This window comes from Carlito syrichta, unplaced genomic scaffold (assembly GCF_000164805.1).
Source record: "Carlito syrichta isolate Samal-C Ts95f unplaced genomic scaffold, Tarsius_syrichta-2.0.1 Scaffold316028, whole genome shotgun sequence".
Taxonomy (NCBI): Eukaryota; Metazoa; Chordata; class Mammalia; order Primates; family Tarsiidae; genus Carlito; species Carlito syrichta.
Window position 1 is genome coordinate 141415 of NW_007260124.1, and position 24690 is coordinate 166104.

Here is a 24690-nt window from a genome sequence, read left to right on the forward strand (position 1 = left end):
ACCAAGTGAGAGGTCTTCTCCAAATCACCGTCAAGTGGTGATCTTGGTTGTCTCTTTGAGGGAATGTCCTTAAAGCAGCCACTACCATAACCTTTGGGGAAAAATTGAAGTCCATGGGGGATGCCCTGCCCTTCCATTGTTCCTTCCATTCCCAGGAATCGAATTACACAACCTTCCAATTTCTCTAGTGTGGGTCAAGCCTCCTCTAAACCTCCCTGAGACACTCCTCTCGGGTGTCTGCTTCAAAACCTCAAAACTTTAGATCTTCCTCTAAGACCAAAATGTCTCTCAAATGTCTCAAAAATTTAGGCCTTACTCTAGGGCCAAAGTATCTCATTTTCTTCTGTAATACGGTTTGACCCCAATATCAATTGAACAATAACAATCAATGGCCTCAAAATGGGACTTTTAACTTCCAAATTCTTTGTATCCTTAACAAATTAGCTTCCACATTCTCTGCAACCTCAATAATTCACTCCAACACAATGGAAAATGATCTGAGGTCCCCTATGCTCAAGGTTTCCTCTATCTCTGATCCAACCCCTCCCTCTGTCAAACCTATAATCCTTTTCAAATCCTCCCTATTCACAACCTCCTCCTTCCTTTTCCCTCTACCCCTCACACTCTCATACCCAACGTCCTCCATCCCCCAGTCATCCCCAAAGTTCCACTCCCATCCTTCCTGTCAAAGAGGTGTCCAGGGAAGAGGGCATAGTATGGGTTCATGTTCCTGTTCCCCTGAACTACCTCTCTCAAATTAAAAAACGCCTAAGCTCCTTTACCTCTAACCCTACTATTTACTGTAAATAATTCCTCCATATCACCCAGATCTATGACTTTACCTGGAATAGCCTGTGTGTTATTATTTCCGCCTTCCTTCCCCCAGAGGAGAGGGAACACATCTGGGCAGCAGCTCAATCCCTTGCTAGTTCCAGCAGGACCCAGCTCATAATCCCACAGGTGCCACAGCAATGCCCCGCATGAAGCCCACCTGGGATTATCAAATCAACTCCCCAAACAGGCAGAAAAGGGGTCATATAATAACTTGCCTATTATCTGGAATGGATAAGGCAGCTCTAAAACTAGTCCATTATGAAACAATCAAAAAAATTACTCAAGGTTCTCACAAAAACCCTGCCCTTTTCTTCTTCCGTCTCTCTGAGACCATACTTAAGTATACTGCTTTTACCCCAAATTCTAATAAAGGTAAAATTTACTTACACCTTCATTTTGTCTCTCAGTCAACCCCAGACATACATAAAAAACTTCAAAGATTAGAGAATGGTTCCCAAACTTCATGTCAGGATCTTATAAAAACTGTCTTTAAGGTTTTTAACAGTAGAGATGAGGAGCGAAAGGCTCAAATCAGACCAGACAACAACTACTGGCAGCAACTCTTCGACAGGGTTCCAATGGCTGCAAATAAATAAATAAATAAATAAATAAAATAAAACCTTACCAATCCCCAACAAACCCCTGTCCACCACCAGGAGAATAGTCCAAATGTGGCCAGCCAGGACACTGGACAAGGGCATGCCCAAATCCTAGGCTGCCCCCAACCCATGTTCTACTTGTGGAAAAAGGGCACCGTTAGTCAGATTGCGACCAGTGAGACCCTCTCTCCCATGTGGTCACTTCTGACAGTCCCAGGTTTCCACATCCACAGTCGAGACTGGCTGAATTCCTTGGCTTGGCTACTGAAGACGGATGGGGCTCGGAGTTTGCTGCCCCCACTGACCTCACCATCAGCACCATTACAAAACCTAGGGTAACAGTGTCAGTATCTGGTAAGCCTGTCTCTTTCTTGTAGATCATGGGGACTTCGTACTCAGTCTTGCCAGAATATGCAGGACCCCACCTTAACTCCTCTATCTCTGTTGTCCAAGTAGATAAAATATCTTTCGCTTCTAAAATGACAGAGCCACTGCTCTGCTTTCTATTCAACACACCCTTCACTCACTCCTTTTTAGTTATTCCACAATGCCCCACACCTATCTTAGGAAGGGATCCTAACAAAGTTTTGGGTTTCCATACAGTTTGCCGTCTTACAATTCCACCCTCCTTCATTTTACTTTGCCGTCCAGATGCCTTCCCCCCACCTCTGTATCCTCTTGCATCCCTCTTTCCCGTTATAAATCTTATGGTCTGGAACATTTCCATACTCAATATTGCGTGCTTCCATACCCCTATCATGGGTCAATCTACAAAATCCCTCATCCTACCTTAACCAACTGCAATACCCTTTAAGTCCATCTCACTTAATGGGACTCAAACCTGTTAACTCAAATTTGCTCCAGGCAAATATCCTAAAGCCGAACAACTTCTCACAACAGTCCCATGGGCAATTTGGCAAGACCTCATCTCTACAATAAATAAAAAAATTAGCCGGGCATGGTAGCGCTTGCCTGTAGTTCCAGCTACTTGGAAGGCTGAGACGGAAGGATCGCCGGAACCCAGCAGGTCGAGGCTGCAGTGGCCAGGAGTGGCCATTGCACTCCAATCTGGGCAACAGAGTGAGACTCCAACTCAACAACAACAACAACAACAACAACAAAAGAAAAACAGATAATTCATACTGGCTTATCCAAGATCTGCATATGGTCAGTTAGGCTGTCATCCCCATTCATCCCATCATTCCAAACCCCTATATTCTGCTTTCTCACTTCCTACCTAACACTACTCATTTCTCCATTCTAGACTTAAAAACATCTTCTTCCTCACCCCCCTTAACAAAGCCTGCCAAAATCTCTTCACTTTCACTTAGGTAAATGCCGGCTCACAAAATTCAACCCAATTAACCTGGACTGTCCTGCCACAAGGCTTCAGGGACAATCCTCACCTCTTTGGACAAACCCTTTCTCAAGACCTATCTAGTTTAAACTTAATCCTCATTACTCTTCTACAGTATGTTAGCAATCTTCTCCTATGTAGTCCCTCATATAATCTTTCAACATACCTCTCGAGTACTCAACTTTCTGGAAAAACAAAAATATCCAGTTTCTCTCACTAAAGCCCAAACTGATAAAACGAAAGCAGACTATCTTGGACTCATTACAACTCCTATAACCCAAGCCATTCCCATACACACACAAAACACCTAATTCAAAACGTGCCTGTTTCCGTCTCCAAAGAGGAATCTCCTTCCTTTCTTAGGCTTCACAAGACACTTTCAATTATGGATACCTAATTTTAGTTTGTTAGCCAAATTTCTTTATTTAGCTTCACAAGACCCTGTCCACAAACCTTTAAACCCCTCACACCCAATCAATTCTCATTTTCACAAACTAAAAGAGGCCCTCATAAAGGCCCCAGTCATAGGACTGCCAAACCCTACCAAACCTTTCACCTTATATGTCCACATAGAACACAAAGTTGCCCTAAACTTTTATGTCCATCTATGGTCATACTCCACAGGCCATAGCATGTCCATACTCCACAGGCCATAGCATGTCATACTCCACAGGCCATAGCATGTCATAACAGCACAACTCTGTCATCCAAGGCTGGCCATCATGCCTCCAAGTTTCAGGCACTACCACTATACTCATAACCCAAACACTAAAACTAGCCTCTAAAAACACGTAACTGTCTCCTTTTCCGTACCCTCAGCAGCCAAAGTTATGGGTCTTACACACTAAATACACAATTTGAAATTAAAAAGGGCCCCCAATTTTGCACTTCGCATGCCTCCATCTACATATACTTCATTTCCCACAGGACCTACCTCTCTTCAGCTAACAAAAGTTCCTAAACTTCCAAAATCTCCTAAGTCACATGCCAAAAAAGGCCCTTAATAACTCCATACATACAGATGTTCTTTTAATAATACTACCAATATTCACTGCTACGATATTCATCTCAGCCTATATTATCAGAAATTTTTGCCAAAAACCTCCACCTGGTAACGGCCTAACTTTCCTTCTTCCCTAAGTTAATAAACCTCACCTTCAACAATTTCTTAGAGATCCTTCACTCTAACCTTGCCTTTGACTCCCTTAATAATCTCCTTACCTCACGAAACCAGTAACGTTCAACAATTACTGATCTTTAGTTACAAAGAGACCTAGATGATTTCTCCCCCAACCTTATCACTCGGTCCTTCTTCCTAACATTCATTTTACTTTACCACCTCCTTACCACATCATAAAGCTCAACCCTCGCCTCCATTAGCCTCTTATTTTAACCTTAGCCTCCTTATGCATCTCATTCCCACTTAGCTTGTTCTCCTCTAACAATTAGACTCCTTTTGTCAATCTCATACACTCATTCTTATACAACACACAGCTTCCATTTAACTCTAACTGCTAAATTTATCAATCCAAACCCAGCAGTTTACAGCCATCCCAGCCAACCTAGACACTTAAGCCCAAACTAACATAAATTTACATCTCACATTTAAAGAAAATCCTTTTTTCAAACTTTTAGCGATCTTAATCACCTATTAATCCACTTCAGAATCTATAAAGGAACATTCACCCAATCAGGTTCACGCTTTCATTTGAGACAACACATTCAAAAATGACATCTTTTCCTAACTCATTTTCTACTAAAATATCCCAAACCTCCAATCTGGAAAACCATTACCTCTCAAACCTTATAACCACTCCAACCTTTTGGTCTCCCATGCTCATTCCCTAACCCCTCTCATGAGTCCTTTTTGAGAATTATTCCCCCTAACCTTTACCAACATACACTTACTCTCCAACCTTCGCAAAACCACCAATCCTGACACCTCAAAGCCTAAACATAACCTCTACGATTCTCTGGCACTTCATCCATTGCCATAGAAAATTGTCAAGCCATTCCTGTGCCGTCTCTCTGTCAACACCACCTACCAGATGTAGTTGCACAGGAAATGTCATGGGAAAAAAACCTACAAACACACCAGCCTACACATTTCTAAACCTCTCACAATTCAATACCTCCCAACCAATAGTTATTAGTAACTCCAATTTCTTCTTAACTTTATATAACCAATCTGAGTTCACTATCTATCCTGCTAACATAGGCTTTCAAGCCCTCATCAGAGCTGCACTTCCAGATAAATCGTCCATTTAAAAATATAAAAAAGATGAAGGTGTATAGTTAGCTTCCATTACCTATAGGTTTTGACTTTTCACACTGGGAATTTTCTTCCTCCTGACTCTGACTACTCGCCAATTGGTCAGACATTTGTACTTTAATACATCAGTCTCCAAATATCTGTATTCTACCTGACAGCCAGACAATTAAAGTCCCCCTATCAGCTTCAATCCTTTCCTCTACAATTGAATCCAAAAGGATAATTCAGCTCCTGTTATTACTAGCATGATTAAGCATTTACAATTGAATTTACTAACAGGGATAGTGCTGCAAAATAAAAGAGTGCTTAACCTTCTAACAGCTAAAAAAGGAGGTATCTATATACATATATATATATCCAGAAAGTTTTTTTTTTTTTGAGTTGGAATCTCACTCGGTCGCCCAGACTGGAGTGCAGTGGCCACTCCCGGCCACCGCAGCCTCGCCTGCTGGGTTCCGGCGATCCTTCCGCCTCAGCCGTCCAAGTAGCCGGAATTACAGGCATGCGCTTCCATGTCCGGCTGATTTTTAAATTTTTATTGTAGAGATGAGGTCTCGCTGCCCAGGCGGGTCTCGAACCCACGGGCTCAGGCAATCCACTCACCTCAGCCTCCCAAAGGCGTGGGATTACAGGCTGAGCCACCAAGCCCAGCTCGAAAGTTATTTTTTATTAATAAATCAAGCAAAGTTCAGGATGCATCCCACAGACTTCAAAACCAAGCAACAAGACTCAAATGGCTGGCTACCAACTCATGGTAGACTGGGTCACCCTTCTCTACCTAGATGCCCTGGATAATCCCATTTTTCAAGCCTCTATTGTTCACCCTTCTCTTACACATGCTTAGACCTTGCCTTATTACCCTTATTTCCCATTTTGTCTCCCAATAGCTAAATTCCTTTATCCAAACTAGCAGAGAAAAACATGTCAACAATATCCTCCTGCTTTGCCAATTCAGATTTCACAACTTTCAATACCAGTGAGTATAAAGCCTCAACCCCAGGGAGTGCACCACACAGCTTTAACCCCAAATACAACGCCTTACCTCAGCAGTAAGTAGACAGATGACCTACGATGCCCCTCTTCCCACACCTATGTGCCCTCCTCTCCTATCTATCTGTCATCTCTCTATCTGTCTATCTATCTATACATCTAATCTATCATCTATCTGTCATCAAAAGGCAGGAATGTTAGCCTTAGGAAAACTATTGTAGATAGTCCCCACTGTTTTGCTAATGCAAACTGGGATGAAAACTTATCAGTTGAGCACTGACTGCAGAGTGAATACTGCCATATGTAACACCTAGCCTAAACCACAAGGCTTCCTCCCAACTTACTTAACCACAAACCCTAGTTACCCACTAGCAACGCCAACTGCAGAAATTTTTCCCCAAGCCCTAGCCTGTAAGTGGTAATGAGTTTCAGTTTTCTGGAGTGCTCTCTGCAGGTTCTCCCTTTTGGAATAAACCGGTGTTGCAGCTGAACTGCCCATCTCTCATCTCTCTTTTCCTATTTGCTTGTTTCCTTGACCTAGCACTCAGGAGACAGGAGGTTTGAGCTAGACATGGAGGAAAGGCTCAAGCTGGGAGGGTGTTCCAGGTGGCAGGAATAGCATGACCACAGGCATCAAATGCAGCACATTGTGTTGGCATGAGAGGTTCAGTGCAAGGCTGGAACTGGCTTGCAGTGAGACTGGGGACAGCTTTGATAGTGTGTCAAATATTGGGGGAATTTCAGGGAGTTAATAAAGTGTTTTTTGTAAATAAATGACATGGCTGAAATGGTGATTTTTAAAAAAAAAAACTTTTGTTTGAAAAATTTTGAAGATATACAAAAAAGTAGTAAATTGAGCCCCAAGCTCTCACAATCAGCTTCAACAATCATCACCACATGGCTAATTCTGTCGTGTTTCTTCCCTTTCCTGCTCCATCTCTCCCCACAGACAACTTTGCAGCAAATCTCAGACATCCTTGATGATTTTGGTACGACTCTCTATTGGATAAAGACACTTTTAAAAAAAGAAAAACAATTCTGACTGTACCCCACGTCTTTAAAATGAAAAAAAAAGATAAAAAAGAGGAAATGAAAAAATAAAAGAAATTCAAAACCACGATACCATAACCACAGCTGACATGATGAGAAATAATTAGGAATGTTTCCTATTGCTATAAAATATCTTGTTCAAATTTCAGATTTCTGTATATACAAATTGGTTGGTTTGGATCAGGCATCAAGGAGGTTCTAACATCTGTTTTCATTCTCTTCCGCTTTGATTCTGACCTTTTCCATCTGTTGTAAAGTCCCTCTCCTCTGGATTGTGATTCTGCTCCTGGAAGTCTCTCGGTGGCCTTGTTGGAGCTCAGGAGGCCAGGCGCCCAGCCCTGTGTGACAGCCCTCATGCCTCCTGCCCTTCCCCACTCAGTGTTGGCTGCTGTCCTTGGTGAGTTTCTGTGCATTCTCTGCTCTCCCAGTCATGGCTCTTAGCCCCGGAGCCAGGGTCTGTCAGTGGCTCAGCACATCCAGTCATCACACATTGCCATCTGTGGGGCTATGCTGTTACCTAGCTTTATTGAAGATGCTGTCTGAGGGTTTCTTGTCTTGCTGTTCAAGTGATTCTGTCTGTTTTTATGGGAATTTATGGAATGTTCAAAAACTGTTCAATGACTGGCACCTTGCCTCTGCTCCTCAGGTGTGTTTCAGATGAACCCAGTTGGCCATGCTCAGGAGGGACTGGTGCAGACACTGGGAGCACTGTGGGGGTGAGGTAGCAGGTGCAGTCGTGCTCATGAGAAGATGTTGATGATCCAGATTGGGGTAGGAAGGCACGAACCCTAAACTATGTAGGATACAAAATCACTAGACTTGGTGATTACTTCCATGCTTGATTTTGTCTTTGCTTGACAAACATATCTTCATGCAACACATAAACATGGATCACCTCACCTCATAAGAGTCACACACTGAAGATAGAACAGTGAAGAAGACAGATGTTTCTTTTTATTTGTTGAATGCCTGTATGTGTTTTTATGTTTTATAATCATGGTTGTTAATAATCAGTTATAAGCTAGAGGCAAATCTTAATATTTTTAAGAAACAGGATAAAAATGTTTGCAGCTTCCTCCTCTGGAATCTCTTCTTTTTCTTAGCTTACCTGACAGATATTTATGCGTTTCTTTTCTAATGCGACCCTGTCATTGTTTGTTCATGATGACCTATAATCCCATGAGCTCATGTTGATTAAGTCCTTTAAAATGATTAATTGATTATGACCTTTGAATTAAAATACTTTATGTCTTTATTTTAAGATGCATATTTTTCACCTGTGAGTGTGTCTGAAAGCTGAATGCAGCTTGTAATTGACGAATGCTTTTAGCAGAGTCTTATTTTTTTCTTTCTGAAAAGTGTTTAATAAATAGATGGTGCATCTTATAATTGATGGCATCTGAGAGTCAAGAAACGATAGCAATGCTCTTTCTGGCTATAGAATGGGATGGCTTAGACCCAACCAGCATACTCAATTCCGTCTCTAACATTCTGGCAAAGGAAAGTTGCCACGAGATATCTCACCAAATCACCACACCACTTGCTTGTGCTTCCCTTTATTTGCTGATTTTGGATTGCTTTCTGGTTTCTGCTCAAAGGTTTCTGCTCTCTTTACTTGTCAGTTCCAGCATCAGACAAGTGTAGAGAGGGCCATGCCCACGACTCCCGTGGAAGGCAGACTTGCTGCGGTACCAGCTCACACTTAATCACTGTCTGCTCTCCCAGGGTCCCAAGTCTGGGGGCTTTGGCATGCAAAGTTTCACTTAAACAAATTTGCTAGTGGGGGACTCTTAGGGAAGATATATGCCTAGCTGACAACGTAAAAGCAAACATTTAAAAATATGACAAAATTTCACCCTGCAAGGAATACTCTACTTGCGGATACACGAAAGATCATCGATTAAGCCTTTCGTGTACAGAAGGACAGAGTGAATGCATGTTAAAGGGAAAAAAGTGGGTTTTTTAGATTTTGACCCCTGAAAAGGATGACTGTTTTTTCTGTAAGGGAGCTGCAAGCAATTGTGAGAGTTCCTCATGGGTTTGGAGTTTTAGAATTTCCGCGTTCATTCAGTCTCTTGGATCGCATGGCCACAAATCCTGTTGTGACAGGGACGAGAGCAGGGCTGGCAGACGCTGCCCCTGGCTGTGTGCCGCCTGCACACTGGCCCGGGGGTGTCCAGGCCACGCTGTGGGCTCCTTTATTTCAGGGACTTGGTGTTTAAAAAATAGATGTTCAGGGATCCAGTCCTGAAGTAGTCTAATGCCAGTAGGATGAACAATGACATCATTTCTGTTTGCTCGGCTTCTTTGCCCTTGGATCATGGCAGTCAGTTTACATGCCTTTATTGTGCTTTTCGAGTACCCCAAAACAAAATTTATTGCACTTTAAGGCAAAAACAAAATGCCAAATCCAGCACAGTCAAAAAACATGGAGCCTGTGAAATGTGGGCATGCATGTTAAGAATTCAGGTATCTCTGAAGCCTGGCAGCGGTGGCCAGAGTCTGTCATCACAGGGTGGCTTAGGATGACAAATCTGCCCACACCAGCATCCAACTCACTGTACTCTTCTCTGAAATACCGCCATTGTCTCCGCACCACTCCCCATCCACCATGGACGTAGCTGACAGATTAATTGCCTTAATGACTTTGCTCATGTGATTCTTTTGCTCAGAATTCTTCAGTAGCTCCCTATTGTTCTTCCTTGGGTATTACAGACCCTCCCTAGTGGGGTACTAACCGAAACCAGAGGTCTTGTTTTTCACAGCTTTCCCCATCTTATTCTCATCTCTGTGTCCCTAACATTTACCTGTGCCAGTTAGTAGATTGATGTTTACCAAAAGAAAAGGAGAGTATCTAAAACTATGTAATAATTTACACGCTCTCTCCATTACAAACAGAGAACTTTTTTTTGTTTGTTTATTTATGCATTGTCTCCTTTGGTAAATTTCTGTTATCAACGTCCCTTAAAATCCTACCATGTCTCTTTTATGTGAATATCGTTGGCCTATTGCTCCTGGCTTGACATAGAGTAAGAGCTCAATGTTCTGCATTGTTCTAATCGGATGAACCTGCTTGTGGCTTCCCGATAGAGGTCGTTCCTTCCAACGTCTGTGTCTCTGCTCACTCTTGTTCCGCTTCCCCTCCTCTCACCTGACTAGGTGAGCTCTAAATTCCCAGCCCCCTTTCAAGATGGCTTTTAAATAAACTTCTTTATAACTATATATCCAGTGATTAAAAAAGGAGAGTGCTTTTTTTCTTAATTTCTCTAGGTCTTCATTGGCCCCTGTTCTAATTCATTCAGCAGAGGGCCTTGAGTTGTCTTAGCTCACAAGACAGTGCGAGCCTAGGGGAACTTGGCACCATTTCTAAATGAAGTCTTGTTTTTCAGCCCTTAGAGCAACCCATCACAGTACATAGCCCTTTGACATGGCCTTGGGCTGATACAAGGTGCCATAAAGAATCAGAGACATCATTCAGCCTGGTCACCTTAATATACAAATGAGAAAATTTGGGTCCTAAGAGAGAAAGCTCCTTGACCAAAGTCCCACAGTCCAGGTGTCTGGGCTTGCTTGTAGAACGAAGCAGCTCTGGGCTTGCTTGTAGAACGAAGATGTGTTTGTGTGTGGTGGCTTCCGATAAGATCAGTAAGAGATGGTGCCCTTCAAAAATAGCATTATACCTGAACCCACAGAGTATAAAAAAATTTGCTAAATTGCCCAGACATAAAATCTAGGCCCCAAATATCAAGAAACAATTCCATCTTGCAATGACTTATCAGTGTAATCTTGAGAGATTTATCTTAATCCTAATAGTGTAGTTAATAAAATATTTTAAACATCTCTTTAAGAAAGAGAAGAAAACATTACCTTTTATTGACAAATCAACTAGGTCATTAAGGTAAATACATTCATGAACATGTCTGTAAATGTCAAGGAGCATATTCCAAAATGTAAAGAATGCATGAAATATGAAATATGCCGGCCACCCCACATACCTGGCTAACTAAGTGAGCTTTAGCCATATGCACTTGCATATGTGGCCACCCCACACCAGGTTAACTAAATGAGCTCTGGCCACTCCACATCCCTGATAACTGAATGAACCCTGGCCACCCCATACCTGGTTATCTGAATGAACTCTGGATACCTCCAAAACCTGCTTAACTGAATGACCTCTGACCACCCCACACAAACTTGTTTACTGAACTTGCTCTGGCCACCCCTACATATCCGGTCAACTGGATGAGCTCTAGTTACCCACACACACCTCGTTGACAGGAAAAGCTCTGGCCACCCCACAACTTGTTAACTGAATGAACTCTGGTCATCTCACATGCCCAGTTAACAAGACAAGCTCTGGTCACCCCACATACCTGGTTAACTGAACAAGCTCTGGCCACCCCTACACATCTGGTCAATTGAATGAGCTCTGGTTAGTCCAATCACTTGGGTTAACTCAGTGAGCTCTGGTCACTTGCATATACCTAGTTAAGTGTATAAGCTCTAATCATCCCCGCATATTTAGTTAGTTCTAAAAATGTACAAATGTACGACCATACACCTAGTTAGCTGTACATGCCATGTGCTGGTGGGTCTCACATATGATTTCAGGATTTTTTCTGGAATGGTATGTGTCATGCTGGGATGGGTGCAGCTTTTGAGGGGAGAATGAGGGGATGTAATATTATATAAAAAGAAAAATAATTTAATACTTACAGATCAGATTTGGACCAAAAACTTAAGACAATCTCAGTAGGAAAAGCTCTGGAGCCTTAAAGAAACTCTTGAATGTAGTCTTGAGATGAAGCCCAGGGTGGGACTTAATTAAGGGTGGTCTGAAGTCCTCAGAAGGCTGACTTTGAGACCTAGGCCAAAACACATGGTAAATATTTACACTTTGTTGAATACAGAAATGTGAGGTGGACTAGAGCCCTGTTCCCAAAAGCAGATGAACAATTGTTGCTGTATTTTTTGTTTTTTTTTGTCTCATCAGTTTCTCCATTGTGATAAGAAAAAAAGTCATTGAAACAAAAATTATCTTGACTCTACTTGTTTTTAAGAACAGAGAATACAGAGTTCCTGAAGTTACAGAATCTGGAAAATGTGCAAAAGAAGGGATGAGCCTGAGAGGCTGTGAGGAAGTTTTGTTCAAGGTGCCCTTTCTGTCAGGGCCTACTCCCTGTTCTCACTCTGTGACCTTGCATGAGTTCTGAGATAGCTGGGTCTATTTAGAGGCAGACTCCTTGAGTCTAGGGTCTGAGGTGCGTGCCATTATTCAGGCTGGCACACTAGATGAACAGAAAATAAAGACGCTTCTCTCTTTAACTCTTTCCTATCATTTAATGTCTTCTTTAAGTCTTTCCCAAATCTTGTATCCCCTTGTCTAATTGTTTGGGTGAGTCATCACATAAAATCCATAAACACATCAATATTAATCCTTTATCATATAGATGCTTTGCAAAATTTTTTCCCGAGTCTGAGGCTGCCTTTTCGTTTTGTTGTTTCTTTTACTGTACAGAAGCTTTTAAGTTGGATGCAGTTCTACTTGTTTATTTTTGCTTTTGTTGTCTGAGATTTTAGTGTGAGATTTAAAAAAAAATTGCCAAGGCAATTTAGGTATTTAATCTATTTCGTGTTGATTGTATATGATGTAAGATAAGAATCCAGTTATATTATTTTACATTTGACTATCCAGTTTTCCTAATAGCATTCATTGAAGAGACTATCTTTTCTTCATTGTGTATTTTTGGTGGATTATTGAAAATCGGCTGACCATATATGCTTGGTTTTATTCCTGGGATTTCTGATCTATTCCACTGGTTACATATCTAATTTTATGCCACTACCATATTGTTTTGATTACTATAGTTTTGTAATGTAATTTAAAATCACAATACATTTGAATAACTCAACAACAAAAAAACAAATAACCTGATTTTAAAACTGAACAAAGGATCTGAATACACATTTTTCCAAGGAAGACATACAAACTGCCAACAAGTATTGAAAAGCTGTTTAAAAATCACTAATCATTAGGAAAGTGCAAATCAAAACCACAATGAGATATCTCACATCTGTTAAATGGCTATATCAAAAAGCCAAAAAAATAATACTACCAATGGGGCTATAGTGTACTCGGTGTACCCTTATACACGGTTGAAGGGAGTGCAAATTGGCACAGCTATTATGAAAGACAGTATGGAGATTCCTCAACAAATAAAAATAGAATTGCCATATGACCCAGTCATCCCTCTGTTGGGCATATACCCAAATTCAATGAACTAAGCATCTTATAGAGAGGCTTTCATTCCCATGTTCATTTCACCTTTACAAGAGCCAAGGCACAGAAGAAACCCAAATGTTCATCAATGGATGAACGGCTAAAAAATTGTGGTGTCTGTGCCATTGGCTACAATGTGGATAAAACTGGAAGACGTGCTCATTGCAGAAGCCAGACACAGCAAGAAAAGTACCGTGTGATCTCACTTAGATACCAAATCTAAAGCAACAACAACAACATCACAAATGAATACATAGACTCCAAGAGTAGAATGATGGCATCCAGGAGTGGAGAAGGAGAGAAGATGGGGAGAAGTCTGCCAAAACTAGGTAAGATGGATAAGTCTAAAGACTTAATGTACGGCACAATGAGTATAGTTGATAATATTGTGTTAAACACTAAAAATTTGCTGAGAGAGTAGATTTCAGGGACTCTTACCAGATACATACTCAGAAGTCAGCTATGGAAGATGATGGATATATACATGTGTTTAAAGTAGGAATCATTTCACTGCAAGTATGTGTATCAAAACGTCTTGTATGCCTTAAATACATACAATAAAATAAATTTAGAAACATTTATTGAGTACCTTTCATGTGTATAGCACTGATCTGGGGCCAATTAGACAGTAATGTACAGTTTAAGACACTCTCCTTGTCCTCAAGAAGCTAACATTTCACAGGGGACATAAAATTAGACATATCCAAGTGCATACAAAAAATCGAAATGCTGCTTAACACACGACTTATTATCGAATTAATGATACAGCCTCTGATTAGATAGTTCCTCTCTCATCACTCTTTATTTAATTGCTCATTTACTTGTATCCTACCACATCTGCCATACTGTAAGCTCGGAGAAGACAGAAACTATGCCTATTTTTCAATTTTGACTTCCAGCCCCTAATCCCAGTTCCAGACACTTTGGCAGGGGGTAGGGTTCGGAGTGTTTCTTGAATGAAGGGGTAATGAAGGAATGAATGAAGTACTTCATTTGGGGTGGGGTGGCTGGGAAAGAGTGCAGGATGGGGTGGGCTTAAAGCTGGTTCACTAAGGCAATGAAGACGTAGAAGAATATGTCATGTTGGCTCACTGGCGGTAGCTGGGGTGTCATCTGGCGCCACGACAGAGTGAAGGCCGGTAGGTCTCTGTAGACTGACCTGTAAACCAGTGGTGTTCTGCAGCCATCCCCATATGCCACTTGACTGTCACCTTGCTCCTCCCCTGGGGAGGCGTGGTGCTTGAGGCACCACTGAAGTCCTCCCACCCACGAGACCACCAGGGACACTAGAAAGCTCAGTGTTTGAGATGAGCACTGGCGACTGACATGCAGGGGAAGGGCAGAGCATGGAATAAGCGTTTCGTGAAGGAACTGAGTGAAAAATAAGAGAACGGAAGTGAGCCTAGAGGGGAACTGTGTGTTTATGCCCTAGAAGTTGAGGCTTTCGCGCCCCAATCGATGCAGTGTTGGAGCTTTGTGGTGTCCCACGGGGAGCATGCCCACAGGCTGGAACTGCCCCCAACACTGCCATGCCGCCCAGAAACCCATCCCTTCATTTTGTCTGTGACACTTTTCCCCCATGACATCTCCCCTGTCGTATAACTAGAATTGGTGCTTGACTTTCTTCTTCATTCCTAATGCATTTCTTTCATTTTACCTTAAAATCCTCTAACCACTGCTCAAAACTCACCTTTGAGTGACTGTCTCAGTTTCCCCATGGACTTACCACCCCAACCTGGCAAGGCACTCACACACCACAGTTAGCACCTGCTGAGTTCTGGGGTCCATCAGGGGGCTCCCCCTGTGCCGGTGTCTGTGCCCATGCTGCTTCTCCAGACGGCCCCCTCTGCCTACCTGCCCAGCCTTCTCTTGCTCGCCCAGGTGTAATCTCCAACAACCCTTCCCAAGCCACTGCCTCCTCTCGGACACCTCCCGCCGACTCCCCATGGCCCTCAGCTGTGCTGTGTGATGTGGTACTCTAGCCATTGCTTCTTCTCAGCTGTGCCTTCATGGCTAATAACCAAACTCTATGCTGATGTCCAAATTAAGGGGAAAATACCAATGATCAATGATCATGCACGGGCCTTATGCTTATCACTCTCTTTATACAGTTAGCTATTTATGTACTTTGGGGTCATATGCCTTACTTATAGTTTCTATCATCTTAACTAATAACTTTATAGTATAAAAACAGAACACATGGTCTCCCCATACACTCCAAAGTATTTGTATACCTTAATTTACTGAGGACGCCAGTAAAGAAAAACTACTTGATCGTGAGAATATGTGTTAAAGAACAATTTTATGATAGTTCTCTTAAAGAATATCAGTTGGAATTTGACTATAAAAATTACCAGGGATAAATTCTTTCGTTGCTCTATGAAATACAGTAGCAGGTAGAAATGTTCTTTAGGGTACTGTAGTTCAGAATGTGCATGTGTGCTGAAGGTTCTTAAGACTCTCTGGGTCTGCACTGGAGAAAGACACTACTTTCTGTGAGTACAGATGTGTAGAGGAATGAACAACAGCAGGAAGGTGTAAGCACACTTCTGAGGACGGGAGGGGGCTGGGACCCGGGTCCTGGGCTGCCCTCCGGTGTTGTTCTACCCACTCGTGGACAGTAGTCAGGGGAGCTCCTTTCGGCCCGCCATGCCTGGACGCCCCGCCTGCCTGGTGGGGAGGAAGGAGTGACTGCAGCCACTGAGTTCTTGGCGCACCCTGTCTGAGGAGAGGCTTCTAAGGTCAGACCATGGCAGCCATGAGAAGGGGTCTCCCTGGGGAGAGGTGCATGGACACAAACACAGCTGCACGACGGTCTGGGAACACCTCCTGCAGCCTCAGCTCAGGACGCCTTGCATCTCTCACTGCCCAATGCTCTCTGGTTCGTGATAACAGAAACACGATTTTTAAAAGTTCCCTCGTTCTTATGTCACCAAATGATGGAAGGATGATATGTACTCTCATCATATTTACACCCACAGGGTTAATTTTTTTAAGTTCAGTGGAATGACGCATCCCCCATGATGCCAGGGAAACAAGGTGTTACTCTCGGGCTCTAGAAATGCATCTCATTTGCATAACGACCTGCTTTCCTATCCCCAGAAGGCTGGTCATTGAAGCTAACTTGAAGGAACAGAGCAGAGGTGTGGCTCTTTGAGCCTTACAGAGGAAGATACAGAAACCGAGACCACTGAGAAGAATTGGAATTTTGGGCTTGAAGGAAAAAATTTTGTCATTTTCTCTTTGCCTGCCTCATATTAGACACATGTAAACGGGGGTCCTGTCTTCTCCGAAATGTGCCTGTTGGCCACAACCCAATGATTAGATTAAATACTCATGTACAAACCCAACCCAAGAACAGATACAAATTAAACTTCTTTCTAGAGAGTCAATAAGTGTGACTTTCTTATGTCTCAGTGAATCTTGCCAAGTGAAGGGTGAAGACGAGTGTGCCCCCTGTAACCTCCCCACATGAAAGCCCAGGGTTTGGGAAGCCAGTAAAGTGAGGACAGTGTGCCCCTTCCTGCTGGGAGGTTGGCAGTCCCTCACAGGAGTGGCTGGAATCAAGGCACAAACAAGCCTCCGGGTGAGCCCCAGAAAGGGCCGGTTTTGAGGGCTCTGGCCTTGGGAATCCCTTGAGTTTCATGACCTGCAAGCCGAGCATGATGCCAAAGACATTAGGAATTTGCACTTCACCTGCTAGTGCCACCGTTTAATTTTTCATGATCAGTTCTAAGAGGGGAGCTCAAAGACTTAATGAGGGTGTTTGGATGGAGACAGGCCCACGAAAGCACCGGGCTTCTACTTGAGATTTTATTTTAAGTGTGATTCAGAGGGGAGAGCAGAGTTTTTGTCTGGGATTGCTGACTGAAAAAAGAGTTCCCCTCAGGATATGCAGAGAAAGAAGAGGTATAGATGCAGCCCTGAGACCTGGACGTGTGCGGTTGGATGAGAGCCCAAGACTTAGTTTTGTAGAAACAGATTATTTGCTCTTGATAATGACCACTACACAGGCCTCAGTGTTTTCGGCAGCTGTCTGAGGTTTATACTAGATACATCATTAGCACTGTTTTGTTTGTTTCTTTTACTTTATTTTATTATAAAGATGTGGGATACAAGACAGGGTTAGGCACATATGTAATGCAATATAATGTGGGTGAAGTTTGGGCCTCCAACTGGTCCTCACTTCCACCGGTTTAGGGCCAGGTATGCTTTGTGTTGTTACGTGCTCCCCCACCCATTCTCCCACCCCTGGCAGTGTCCCACGACAGCTGATCTCTCCCTTGTGTTATTGTGATTCATGTTCAGGTCCCACTTATGAGTGAAAACATGCGGTATTCAGTTCTTTGCTTCTTTGATAGATCTCTAAGAATGATTGTCTCCAACTCCATTCAGTTTGCTGAGAAGTCCATTATTTTGTCCTTTTTCATGGCTGTGTAATATTCCATCATGTATATATACCATACTTTCTTTATCCAGTCTACTTTCTGTGGGCAGTAGAGTTGGTTCCATGTTTCTGCTATTGTGAATAGTTCTTCAATAAACATGCATGTGCGGGTGCTTTTTTTTGTAGAACAACTTGTGTAGAAGCGTCCTCTTCTCTCTGTACCTGTGTCAGTATCTGTTGGTTTTTGATTTATTGATGATGATCATTTTTACTGGGGTAAGGTGGTATCTCATGGTAGTTTTGATTTGCATTTCTCTGATGATTAGTGAGGCTGAGCATTTTTTCATGTATCTGTGGCCTGTTCATATGTCTTCTTTTCAGAACTGTCTATTCATGTCCTCTGCACATTTTTAAAAATAGGGCTGTTTATCTTTTTCTTTTTGGTTCATTTGAGTTCCTTGTAGGTCCTGATGTTAGGCCTTATTAGCACTGTTATCATATGCCTGTATTTTGAATCTATGTGCTAGAGGGAGCCTGGCTTAATAATGTGATCCTGGACTTTAACCTCATCCATACCATGTGGTGTGAATCCCAGTTCAGTCACTTTGCAGCTGTGATCTAGAATGGCTTATTTGATGATCAGAGACTCATTTTTCCCCATCTGTAAATCTGAATAATATTGACTTTGCTAGATTCTCATAAAGGTTAGAAAATATATGTTGCTATGATGTGTCCCTGCCAAAGTTCACACGGAGGCTTGATCTGCAATGTAATGGAGTTGAAAGGTGGTGTTTAAGAGGGGGTTAGGCCATTAAGATGGATTCATCGCTTTCTCTGGAGACAAGGTTAGTTTCTGTGGGAATGAACTAGTTCCCACAAGAATGAGTAGTTACCAAGTACCTCTCTTGTTTGGTTTCTTTTTGCAAAGGCCTGCTTCCACTTCTTCCTCTCTACCATATTGAGATGAAGTGTGAAACCTTAACCAGAAGCTGAGAAGATGCCTTTTGGACTTCTGAGCCTCCAGAATCATAAACCAAATAAACCTCCTTTCTTTATAAGTTCCCCAATTCCAGGTATTCTGTTATAGCAACACAAAGTGAACTAAGACACATGCCTGGCACATAGTAAGTGGCCGATGAATGACACCAGAGTGTAATATAATGATAATTCACAACATTTTCATCTGTTTATAGACTATTTATTCAGCTCTTAGAAGGTTCCAGGCATGGGCCAGGTACTGAGGGCACAAAAAAGGGCTAAGACAGCAGCAGTTTTAACTTCAAAGTACTTTCTCATATCAAATTAAAAAATTCAAAAACAGGAAAATTCAGGACCATGAATTTTCATTTTTGTACTGTTTTAGGATGGTGATGTCTTTTATGCATAGTTAATTTTTTCCTTCCATTTAGTCCTTCAGAAGACTCATTAAACCTCAGCAGAAAAATAATTTTGCATAATTTTTTTCTGATTTCTCCATAGATAGCAAAGTTCATGAACACCTTCTTGCACTGGCTGGTGATTTCACTTGGCTCCTTCTCTGAAGTGTGATGCTCAAGTGGAGTTTCATGCTTTCTCCAGAGCCAAGGCTCTGGTCAACTGTATGACCGGACTTGTGACAAGAGCACTGACTGTCAATATGGCCCCAAGTCTTTGCTTTGGTCCCCTCTGCCCATCCTAAGGCCTTTGCCCTGATTTTGAGACTTAATGTTTCACCCCTCAACTCCTGTAAGAGACTCCCTATGGCTGCCTCCTCCAGTGCCATCTGGACCTCACTCTGAGGATGAATCTTCTTAAATGGTCTTGATTGTTTCTCATTCCTGCCCAAACCCTCAATGGAGAGCTGTGCTGGCTGTTCACAACAGGCTGGCCTCACCCTCTCCCATATGTGCCATGCATTGCTCTTGTGCTCCTCCCTTGACCCCACACAAGTGGGGTGTCCTTCTTGTCTGTTCCTGCCTCAGCTCTTAGCTTTTTATGACCCCCTTCTTCCAATGCCCTCTGAGCTCTTCTCCAGAGTGATGCCTTTCAAAACCAGACCATTCTTCAAGATGATGTCCAGTGAATTCTGCTCTGTAAGGAGTGGCTTGAGCCCTCCTCTTCACCCCAGCACACCATGCCACAGCCAGCCTGAAGGGCCACCTCCTTGCTGGGGCCTGAGCAACCCGAGAGCAGGAACCTGTCATGGCAATGTCCTCCTCTTTCTCCCAGCCTCCTCCTTTAAGTGTTTGGGTCTCTCTCTCTCCCTCTCTCTCTTTAACAGAAGTGCTCAAGAAAAATACAAGTTGCAGTGAAATTGATTGAGGGGGCGGTAATCAGGCTTTCACTGTTGGTCACCAGCCATGAGCCCTGTTTTGCGAGTGCTTCCTTGAGCCCTTACCCTGACATGATTGTCTTGCCCTGTGCTTTGGAAAGAACTCTGCCAGGAGCCCCTGCGAGCCCTTTCATTAAATGCAGGTGGATGCCACAGGCTGTGGTTTCCCCATCATGTTGTCACCAAGTGGCCACCATATCTGCCACTCTCTGCTGGAGCTGAGGAGCTATCATTAAAGTAATAGCTGCCGGGCTCGGTGGCTCAACCTGTAATCCCGCGCCTTTGGGAGGCTGAGGTGAGTGGATTGCCTGAGCCCACGGGTTCGAGACCTGCCTGGGCAGCGAGACCTCATCTCTATAATAAATCAAAAAATCAGCGGGCGTGGTAGCGCATGCCTGTAACTCCGGCTACTCGGAAGGCTGAGGCGGAAGGAACACCAGAGCCCAGCAGGTTGAGGCTGCGGTGGCCGGGAGCAGCCACTGCACTCCAGTCTGGGTGACAGAGTGAGACTCCAACTCAAAAAAAAAAAAAAATGAAGTAATAGCCAAATGATCATTTATCCTGCAAAGTCTCATGGAGTAAATTTAACTCTTCTGTACAGGGGACAATCTCTGCAAGGAGATGTGAGCAAGAGTCATCACTTGGCCGCTGATGATGCATTCATGTATTCATTTCACTCGCCATCAACCTTGTCAATGGAGAGAGAATGCAGAGGGTGGTTACTTAGGTAGAAGGAAGGACAAAAATGGTTCCTCATCCTCACAAGCATTTACCTTGTGTTAATTCTGAGTCCATCACCAGTCTCAAATCTATGGAGTTAATCACTCTGGGAACCAAGCCTAAATTAAGCCTTGGTTATAGAGGACTCAAGTTTTGGGAAGGAGTGGAAGAAACAAGCCAGGCAAAAGCAGATGCACTGGGCACAGATGGGAGGAATGAGTCCAGAAAGAAAGAAGAAATGGATTAAACCTTCAGGAATTCTTCACAGCAAGAGGAAGTTGGCTCCTGCCTTCACACTAGGGGGTATTTACAGATGAATCTTGGATGACAGGAAGACTGGGATATTCCATGTCTCCTTCAGATCTTTGATCGGCCAGGAAAAGTCCAAGCGGATATTGGAACTTATCCTCTCCAAGGGACCTACTACAATAACTCCAACCAAAACCCACCCTTGGATAAGGGATGGGCAATAGTGGGGAATAAAACCAAGAGGTGCAATAAATATGACAGCCTCGAACACTTGAGCAAAGGTAGCCTGGGTTTTGAAGGAGGGGCAACTGCAATTTCCAGAAGGGGCCTGGAATGCACACCCAGCTCCTGCAACCACCAAGAAGGGGCAGGTTATTAACCTTCTCTCATTGATTGCAGAGTGGATGTCTAGGGAGGTGGAGGAGCTTTCCAGAGGCCACGGCTATTGGGGCGATGTTGGGATTCTCCCCACTGTGTCAAGCCCTGTGGTGATGAAAGTAGCTGAATATGAATTTGGCTTTGGAGCAGGAATTCCATGGGTCAGGGCCTCATTTTCCTGATCGGTGATCTGAGAGCCCATGAGACATGGAGCCACTTCAGCCTGCTCAGTGCGTCTCAATGTGTGTGGTCCAACAATTGCTCCAATCTCAAAGCTGGTTTTGGTGCTCTATCAAAAGTAATCTCCAAGACTGGCCTGCTGGCCTGGCAGGCAAGTCTCTCAGGGGCTCTGAAGTCTTCTGTAAATGCCCTGAGAGGATGCTGCAGAAAGGGCTGAGATTCAGTTGTACTGATGAGTAAAGGGGTGATCGCCAAGTAGTTTTCACTATGATTTTATGGAGGTGACGTACCCAGAAGCTCTTGCAGTGACAGGGTGGGTGGGGTTGTTAAGAGTTAGGAGACTGGCAGCTTGGAAAGGCCCAGAAAATCATGCTGAGTTTTCTCAGCTTTCTGCAGATAAGTTCCCCGGGTATTGGTTAGCATAGTTGGTGTACATTTCATGTGAGTGTGAGTTTTGCTTATGAAATACACAATTTCTTTCTGGAAACCAGTAATTAAAAAATAATAGTCTATGATTGACTCTTCATCCTCAAATCAAAACTCACACAATAGGCACTTTAAGGAACTCACTTGTGGGAACAATTGCTTCTAACTCAGCCAGTGGTGGGTGGGAAGCCGTAATCAAGGAAAGCATCAGGGATGGGTGGGTGGCTTGTGGGTCGAGTTTGGAGGGAGGAGTAAGTGTCAGTGGGTGGCCATGGGGATGAGAACATGTCTAGTCAAAGGGGAGGGGGCCACTGTGAGGGGGACCAGAAATGCAGGGAGGTCCCCAGCAGCTTTTAAGGTGACACCAGGGCTGCGGCTGGACACTTATCTCCCACTGAATCTTCAGAAGTGAAGATTAAAAAAAGAACACCTCATCTAGTTTTCCTAGAACAAATTTGTCGCAGAGAACCAAGTTCAACTGTGCAATCTTGTGTCTTGCTGTAGGCTTTCTAAATCAAAATGAGGTTCCACACTTGTCCAGGCAGTGGAGTACTTGGAGTCAAGGTAGTCTGGGACATGCACCATGCAAGGCAACACAGTGGACCTAAAATGACTTTCATTTGTAAACATGTACTAAATCAGACACTGTCTTATGCCAACTTCTAGCAATGGAAACTGGTAGCAGCCTCTAAAATCAAGACAATCCACAGGATAAAAAATTAAATGAGAAACTTTCCATTTATTAAATTATGTTTTGTGAGCTAGATCAAAGACATCACTGTAAGATTTAAGATGAGACCTCAATTCAGAAGCAAGATTATATTAACTTCACTTTATTAATCACCTACTACATTTCAGGAGCCCTGCTATGTATTTCACTTTTACTATAACTGATCCTTTTTTTTTTTTGAGTTGGAGTCTCACTCTGTCGCCCAGACTGGAGTGCAGTGGCCGCTCCTGGCCTGCTGGGCTCTGGCGATCCTTCCGCCTCAGTCTTCTGAGTAGCCGGAACTACAGGCACGCGCTACCACGCCCAGCTGATTTTTTGATTTATTGTAGAGATGAGGTCTTGCTGCCCAGGCGGGTCTCGAACCCACGGGCTCTGGCAATCCACTCACCTCAGCCTCCCAAAGGCGCGGGATTACAGGTTGAGCCACTGAGCCCGGCCTGATCCTTTTTTTATAGCCCTGAGCAGTAATTGTATTCTTACTTTCTATGTGATAGACGCGAGGCTTAGGGAGGTGGTCCTAAAGAGAGAGGTGGAGCCAAGACTCAAGCCCTAAGTCTTTCTGGCTCCAGATCCACTGCTTTTTCTACTCTGTATGCCTGCAGTCCAGAGTCAGAGCACAGGTGTTCCACAGGGACCATAGCTTGAGAACAATGGTCCGATTCTCCATGGAATCACTGCGTGTCTTCCAGTTCATGGAAGAGTCAGCTGTCTCCCGGTGCTCACTTACCATCTTCCATGCAGGGTGATGAGGTCTTGGTGCCGGGATTGGCACCTTCTTGTCAAACCTTAATGAACTCACTTTCACATTCTGGCTAACTCTTCTCACAACAGCTGGCACTCAGTTGACTCAGGATTACACATGGGAGTGGAGCTCCAAGCTGGGAAGACACTGAGAATTCATGGCCCAGCAAATCTTCAGCTTCATCAAGGCAAAAGAGCCAGCAGTCGGAGCAGGTAGGGCCAGAACTCTGCATTCCCTCACTCCTGCTATGGATGTTCTAGACACTCTCTATGTACATTTATTTTGGCCTGAAGACAATTGGGAGTTTCTAGAGTCGAAATGGTTGGAGTGCTTAAAATGGTGAGGAGAAGCTGAACAGGAATTTCTTCTGTTTAACATTTTTATTTTAAAGATGTGGGGTACAATTCAGGGTGAGGTATACAAACGATCATTGTATAGGTAAAGTTTGGGCCTTACTTTGGTCCCCACTTCAAGGAATTTCTTCTTAAAGACAGGTAAATAAATGTAAATAGCTGGGCTTAGCTTCCAATTTATAAATTTGAAACATCTGGTTCTTTTCAAATTTTCAATTTATTTCTCTTTTGATCTCTTTGCCTCTAGACATGTCTCCTCACTCCACCCCATAGGACATTCTTTTTTTTTTTTTTTTTGAGTTGGGGGTCTCACTCTGTCACCAGACTAGAGAGCAGTGGTATGCTGCTCACGACCACTGCAGCTTCGACCTGTCGGGCTCAGGCGTTCCTTCTGCCTCAGCCTTCCAAGTAGCTGGAACTTCAGGCACGCGCTACCATGCCCAGCTTATTTTTTGATTTAATGTAGAGATGAGGTCTCATCAAGTTGCCCAGGCTGGTCTTAAACCCCTGGGCTCAGGCAGTCCTCTTGCCTTAGCCTCCCAAAGTGCTGGGATGACAGGCATACGCCACTGCACCTGGCCAGGACATCTTTAATTATACTGCCAGAGATACATCCCTGATCTGTACATTGGATCTGGTCCCTCTTCTGCTCGGATCCTTCTGCCTGCCCCACCTGGATCAAGCGCGAGTCCTTTGGTGTTACACAAACCATGGCTTACTTCTCCCACTAGTCTCTCTCCTGAGAGCCATGCTGCAATCTCCAGCCACAATGACCAACTGTTTCCTTCATTCCTCTGTGTCTTTCCTCATGCTATTCTCTACAGACTGGCCA